Raw genomic sequence first — 7,378 nt, 5'->3', positions numbered from 1 at the left:
TGATGTATGAAACACAGTGCGAGGTTCTCGTCCTTCATATTAACGGTCTAGTAACGTATGCATTTTACCGTTAGGGAACTTCAAAGCAAACTGACAATCTCCGTTAAACTCACATTGTGGGTTTCTGACTATATGCTACTATTATCCGTAGCGAACTGATAGAAATAACTAGTGTTCCTGGTATGTAACATTCCCAATGAAACAGGCGACAATTCTGCTGGTTGGTGTAGGAACGGTCGAATAGACTTTTGTTTTCACAGATAAACAGTCAAACTGTAATTGCTTAAAAATAACTAAAGTTCGTGATTTTCCTATTTCCTTGTATTTTATTGACACTCTCTTGTAAAAAAGGGCAAAGTATTAACTGAAGGCGAAGAAAAGGAAAGCGCGAGTATTAAGCAATGTTCTGGTAACCGTTACAATTGTTTATTGGGAACAATGAACGGATAAGCTGTCTGGTTGTTGGCACTATAGCACACAATTATAATTATATTAATACCTTCAGCTGCTAACGGGCGTTGATTTATATCAACGGGGACAGATGAAAATGTGTACCCCGACCGGGACTCGAACCCGGGATCTCCTGCTTACATGGCAGACGCTCTATCCATTATTTTTTTCGTTGTGTTTGGTCGTTGCGGACATCACATGACATCCGTTCAAGTTCGTTGTTGATCCTGTCACTCAGGTTTTTATTACAGAGGCCAACCAGCTCTCTCACCGAACACGCTGAGCTATCATGCCGGTATCCATCTGAGCCACCAAGGGCACAGAGGATAGTGCGACTGCAGGGAGTATCTCGCGCACGCCTCCCGCGAGACCCACATTCTCACTTTGTATATCCACACACTACATTCGTAGTGTCCCACCCCAACACATTCTTTACTCGTGGAAGACAGACATTCTTACCAAGTCCCGTAAGAGTTCGGGGAATATGTGTGCATCCGCACAGAAGAAGAAGGTCATGGCCGGTGTTGCCAGAGCTATATACTTATATGGATATAATACCTACAATACACAATGTCGTGCTCATCAGCGTCCTGTGAACATAGAAGTAAAATCATCTTTTTCGACAGGCTGTAAGAAATGGAAGAGTTACCGTAGTAGTAACCGCGCGTTATTTCTTGTTTACATCGAATAGACAAACTGTTTTATGAAATGAAAGCTTATTACTGGATTTTAAGTTTTAATATTTAATTCTATTTTGCCTTGGATAAAGTATCTGTCCCATAGTTCACAGCGCTAAATTGTTACGGAAAAATGTTTAATACTGATGACAAGCCTTTACAGATTACAGTTATAAAGTAGTAGTACACTTTTAGCCTAGCTGTATGTAATGACGTTGCAATATTAAAAACATTTACTCTGATGTGAAGCCTAATGATCCGACCAACTTTAGCTACAGGACATATGTCCATTTAATTAAACCATAGCGGTGTTCCAGAGAGCAAGTGACCGCAGATACCAACAGCTTACACAATTGTTGAGTCAGTAACTCTTACAAGAAATGCACAGAATATTGTCAAGCAGTAGGTTCATAGGCCGCATGATGCATGAAGTTTTAATCACTACTAAGACATTCCTCCAGTCAAGTCAACTTAAGGCAACCCACCTGGCACCGCTGTCGACAGCTTTGAACTACGAACTGCAAACGGCTATAAGCTAATGGTTCATTTATACTCACTCTGAATAGTCCATATCTGTAGTAAAAATGTAATTGTATAAATATATATTATAACTGAAGCGTCAAAGAAACTGCTACAGACACGCGTACTCAAATACATAGAGATATAAACGGGCAGAACACAGCGCTGCGATCGGCAACGCCCATATGAGACAACAAGTGTCGGGGGCAAATTGTTAGATCGATTACTGCTGGTACAATGTCACGTTATCAAGATTTCAGCGAGTTTGAACGTGGTGGCATAGTTGGCGCACGAGCGATGGGACATTGCATCTCAGAGGTAGCGATGAAGTGGGGATTTTCCCGTAGAACCATTTCACGAGTGTACCGTGAATATCAGGAATCCGGTAAAACATCAAATCTTCGACATCGTTGAGGCCGGAAAAAGACCCGGGATGGACGGGACCAACGACGACTGAAGAGAATCGTTCAGTGTGACATAAGTGCAAACTTTCCGCAAATTGCTGCAGATTTATATTCTGGGCCATCAACAAGCGTCAGCGTGCGAACCATTCAACGAAACATCATCGATACGGCTTTCAGAGCCGAATGCCCACTCGTGTACCCTTGATGACTGTATGACAGAAAGCATTTCGCCCCGTCTGGTCCCGTCAACATCGTCATTGGACTGTTGATGGCTGGAAACATGTTGCGTGGTCGGACGAGTCTCGTTTCAAATTGCGGATGGACGTGTACGTATGGAGACAACCTCATGAATCCATGGACCCTTCATGTCAGCAGGGAACTGTTCAAGCTGGTGGAGGCTCTGTAATGCTGTGGGGCGTGTGCAGTTGTAGTGATATGGGACCCCATAGTTCGAGATATGACTCTGACAGATGACGCATACGTAAAGCGTCATGTCTGACCACCTGCATCCTTTCATGTCCATTGTACATTCCGAGAGACTTAGGCAATTCCAGCAGGACAATGTGACAGAATGACTCCAGGAACAATCTTCTGAGTTTAAACACTTCTGCTGGCAACCACACCCCCATCCATGAGCATTATTGATCATATCTGGGGTGCCTTGCAACGTGCTGTTCAGAAGAGATCTCCACCCCTCGTACTCTTACAGATTTATGGACGGCCCTGCATGATTCGTGGTGTCAATGCCTTCCAGCAGTCCCAGACATTAGTCGAGTCCATGCCACGTCGTGCTGCGGCACTTCTTCGTGTTTATTGGGGCCCTACACGATATTAGGCAGGTGTACCAGTTTTCTTGGGTCTTCGGTGTAATAAAGGTGTAACACCATAGCTCTAATGCTGTACTGATTTATTTTGCTTTTGTTTCATTGAATGTTACATTGCTGTGCTTCTGTAAATGTGTTTGTTTGAATAGATAACACAAAACTGTATACTCCTTTCTTTGTAAAAACTTTGAGTCATGGTCTGATTCTATGCAATGTAGTATATCTGTCATTTAAATGCTTTGTCCCATTTGGAGGGAACAAAACTTACTGTATATGATTGTAATTTTGTGTGAATAATTTTTGGTAGAAATGTCACTATGTGAAAATGTTCTGTTTTATTTAATGTGTTTGGTTGCTGTTATGTAAACTGCTGATCCTCACTTAGGGTTCTTAGTGAGTTTGTATGTAAAAGGTCCAGTGGTTCCCCTCGGGAACGGAACTGTGCAGCGTGCGCAAGTTGTGGTTGGCCTACGTAGAAAAGGTGGAACTGATAGTCAGTCGGGGACAAGCTACGAGTCGGGGACGATCTAAGAGTCGGGGAAGAGCTACGAGTCGGGGACAAGCTACGAGTCTGTGCACTGCCATGTAAATGTTGCATATTGTGCTGGTTCCGAGAGAGGCTTTTCCTGCCGCTTTCCAAATGCCTCGGAAGAATGGATAAATAGCTGAAAAAATTCTGGGATTGGTATCAATCATCGCCACCAAGAAATGACAGAGTCCAGCAGTTCTACCTGCAACCTACCTAACAACATGCAGTTGCCACCACATTGCGCAATAATTACATCGGAATACTACAATGATGTACAGTGAAGGATCAGCTTAATGGATGTGTTAGTGTGTTCAAATATAAGGTAATTTATATCTGAATTTATGTACCTACCTTGATTTTTCTCCTCATCATAACACCTCTCAGGTTCCTCTCCGTTTGAGCTAAAGTGATATCCGAGTGTCCTTACTAAAAGAACATTAAAGCCCAGTATTTTGCTCATTAATGCCTCTTCTACATAGTAAAAAGAAAGTTAGAGTTAATGTGGCAAGAGAGTGAGTTAAAGTAAATGTTGTTTGCTGAAAATATTCCTATTAAAACTGCTTATTAAAGTGCTGTTGCCAACTTCAAAATTAAAAGTTCTTAAGACTGAGGCTTATAAAGTAAATGATCATATTGTTGTCTGTAGTAAATTCTAAAAGGTGAGTCAGTTTCTTGCAATTTTGTCAACATTGTGTTTCGCTGTAGTAAAAGTGGGAAACTCAATAGTAGAAAATTATATGTTCATGATTGCTAAGTGTTTGTCTCTCTTGTGTATTGGAAGTGCATATTAATAGTATAACAAGATCCACAGTTTGTCTATTGTGTTACTGCTCAGTATCAAATAACAGGAAGATCACTAATTATGAAAAACCATAATTTCTTTATTCAAATGATAGTGAGAAGCAACCTGTTGGTGGATTCCAATTAACTTCCATTTCAAATAGTAAAGTAATTAACTGAGAGAGACTTAACCTATGTCCAATTTATAATCCTGGAGGGAATGTTAATAGTAATGTTATAAAGACCATTCAGTTTGTGTAAGCCCTGAAAGTAATAGTGTGTGTCGGTATCTGTTATATTTTTGCAAATAGTTTGTGCTGCTCCAGTTGTTAGTTTCAATCTTAAAACATATGTATGTGTCAGAGTTCATTGCACTCGCCTGTGGCCAAGTCTAGGTTGTGTTTGTCCGTTACTTATACCTACTTTCTCAAACGAGAATGTTAATCATTCTCTTGCCTAGTTAGGCTGGCGACCGTTTTCTTTATCAGTTAAACAGTGCAGATAGGCAAAATATTGTTCGTACTGTTCAAATATTTACGTAGTTCTGACTTTCATTTCCGATAAGCCACCTCCGTTAGGTACAACACGGTCAAGATAACAAAATTCCTCCCAGAGGGTAACACTGCCCTGTTGCTTTATACCATTATTACTCTAACAAAATAATTCTGTTTCGCAAACTGCGTCCAGTTTCGAGGTTATGGTATAGCAGTAGCAGACAGGAGTGTTATAAAGGCAAACACTTACCTCGGCAAAAATTTTTCATTTATTAACTAATTTTATGAATAGACTGAACCACAGCCTAGAACGAAGACCCGCCGCGTTCGACGGGTCGCGCCGAGAAGGGGCGGGGAAGGCGGAAGTCGGAGCGATTGCCGCGGAAGACGATTGGCGATCAGCGTCTGGCGGCACACACTTAGTGAGTGACTCCTGTCGCAAAGAGCGCGGGCCGCCCGTCGTTGTCTTGGTGTCCGATAACTCTGTTCCAGTGGCGGTGTCATGTACTGTGTGTCTCGTATACAGGGTTTCCCAAAGACCTGTGCGTGTTTTGTAAACTAGACTCCATCTTGTGATCACAGAAGTGGGACAGCGATTGGTCAGTGAAATTTAATAATACCGTACCAACAGCCATTATTTTGATATTGCTGTCACATGTGTGAAGAGCACATATGCTCGTGAAGTTGGGATATCTACGGAACAAGATATGAATATTGGTGCCTTGTCTTTTACATGCACGTGTGATACTTGGTGTCATTCACGCCATAGGCCTGAAGATGACGTGATTGGAACGTCGACACTGGTTGCCTAATAAAACAATATCAAAATAACGGCCATTGGTACATATGAGGGTTGGTACTTTAATAGTGGCAACTATTTATTTACAGCTCGTACAAAATAGACACGTGTTTCAAAGTTTTACTGACCTTCAAAGTAGTCACCAGCATTGTGTATAACCCGTTGCCAGCGATGTGGAAGTCGTGGGATAGTCTTAGCAGTGCCAGTTACGTTGACAGTTCGAGAGGCGCGGTCTATTGGCAGACGAATTTGTATCAGTTCTGAAGCGAATGCCTTGAAGTGTATCCTTAAATTTAAAAATCGAATTGAACTCATGAGGGCTCAAGTCAGGGGAGTGCAGTAGGTGGTATAGCACTTAACAGCCCCATCAGTCAAACAAATCAGTAACAGCTTGCACTGTACGTGCTTGAGCATTGTCCTGCAAAATGATTGTCCGCTCCTGCAGAAAGTGTCATCACTTCTGTCTCTGTGCTGTTCATTTTTGGAACACAACCTACCACCGGCTTAGAGGGTACGTGTCTTGATATAGTCGTGCTGCCTCTCGACCTTTTCCATGAGCTTGGCCGTACGCAAACACCATCGTGGCTTGTGCCCGACGTGAATGCCGGACCATTCTGCTGCTTACAGTACTCTGATAGAATTGCATCTAACAATAAATATAGGGAAAAATATATCCAGTGTACAGAACATGAGATGTGACGTGACGAATTATGCAGCACAAGGCCAAATAACGTTTACATATATACACTAATATAGGCTAATATAGGACGTTTTGTTAAATTTTTAGTTATATTACTATTTCAGAGTGTAAACCGGTCTTAGATGTGTAATAATGGTTTTCAGAATCATTGTTTGACTTTTCTATTATCAATACAACTGTTTCCAATGAATAATTTACTTTTTCCCATCTAAATATCCAACGACAACCAACCACAACGTCTGCGCAACCACAACGGCAGGTTGTAACGATACTATATTTAATAAAAGTGTGCTCCGACAGAACATTTTTTCCTGTAGAACCAAATGCTAGTAAGGCTTCAATGTTTGAGGAAAATATAACCAAGGCTATATATTACGAGATACACCCGTGATACAAACGTAAATGGTAAACCTCTTCAAAATTTAAAAATTCTACGAGTGTTTCAACTTTATCAGTGGAAACTATTTATTTATAACTTATAAAAAATAATTAAATGTTTCGAAGTCTTACTGCTCTTCAGAATAATCACTAGCCTTGTGTATGTCAGCGATGTGAAAATCGTAGGTATCCGTAGCAGCGAAAGTGATAATTCGAGCGACGCGATATTTTGCTGGACGAATCTCTATAACAGTTCTGAAGCGACTGCCATGAAGTTCCTCCGTCACCTTAGGAATCAAGCTGAAGGCACAAGGGCTTAAAGGCGGGAAGTTCAACTTGCGCCATTAGCACCCAAGCGTTGTCCTATAAAATGATGGACGGGTCCTGCACACTGTGACGCCGCTTTATTCCCTAAACTGGTCTCAGGCTTTTCTCCGAAAATGAACAGTTTGGAGAAAGAAGCAGCGACGCTTTGTGCAGGATCCGCCAAGCATTTATCAAGACAGTGCTCGGGTGCATAAGACGCAGGTTGTGATTGATTTGTTCCATCGATGCGGCTGGAAGGTGCTGTACCACGCACCTCACTCCACGGTCTCAACCCCTTGAGACTTCAATTTGATTCCTAAACTTAAGGAAGCCAGTCACGGCATTCGCTTCAGACCTTGTGAGGTGTACATGTCATCTTGGCTATTATAGAAGTGTTAACTTCCGTCTTTCATACATCGAAATGCACATATCGGAGGGCAAGCCATGTTGACACACTGTTTTTGGTTGCGTTGTTCTTCCGTTTCTGCCTGAGGGCGCTCAGAAGGAAGAAAAGAGAG

The sequence above is a fragment of the Schistocerca cancellata genome, chromosome 3, assembly GCF_023864275.1.
Source record: "Schistocerca cancellata isolate TAMUIC-IGC-003103 chromosome 3, iqSchCanc2.1, whole genome shotgun sequence".
Classification (NCBI taxonomy): Eukaryota; Metazoa; Arthropoda; class Insecta; order Orthoptera; family Acrididae; genus Schistocerca; species Schistocerca cancellata.
The sequence above is the reverse complement of the archived record's forward strand: the minus strand, read 5'-3'. Positions refer to the sequence as shown.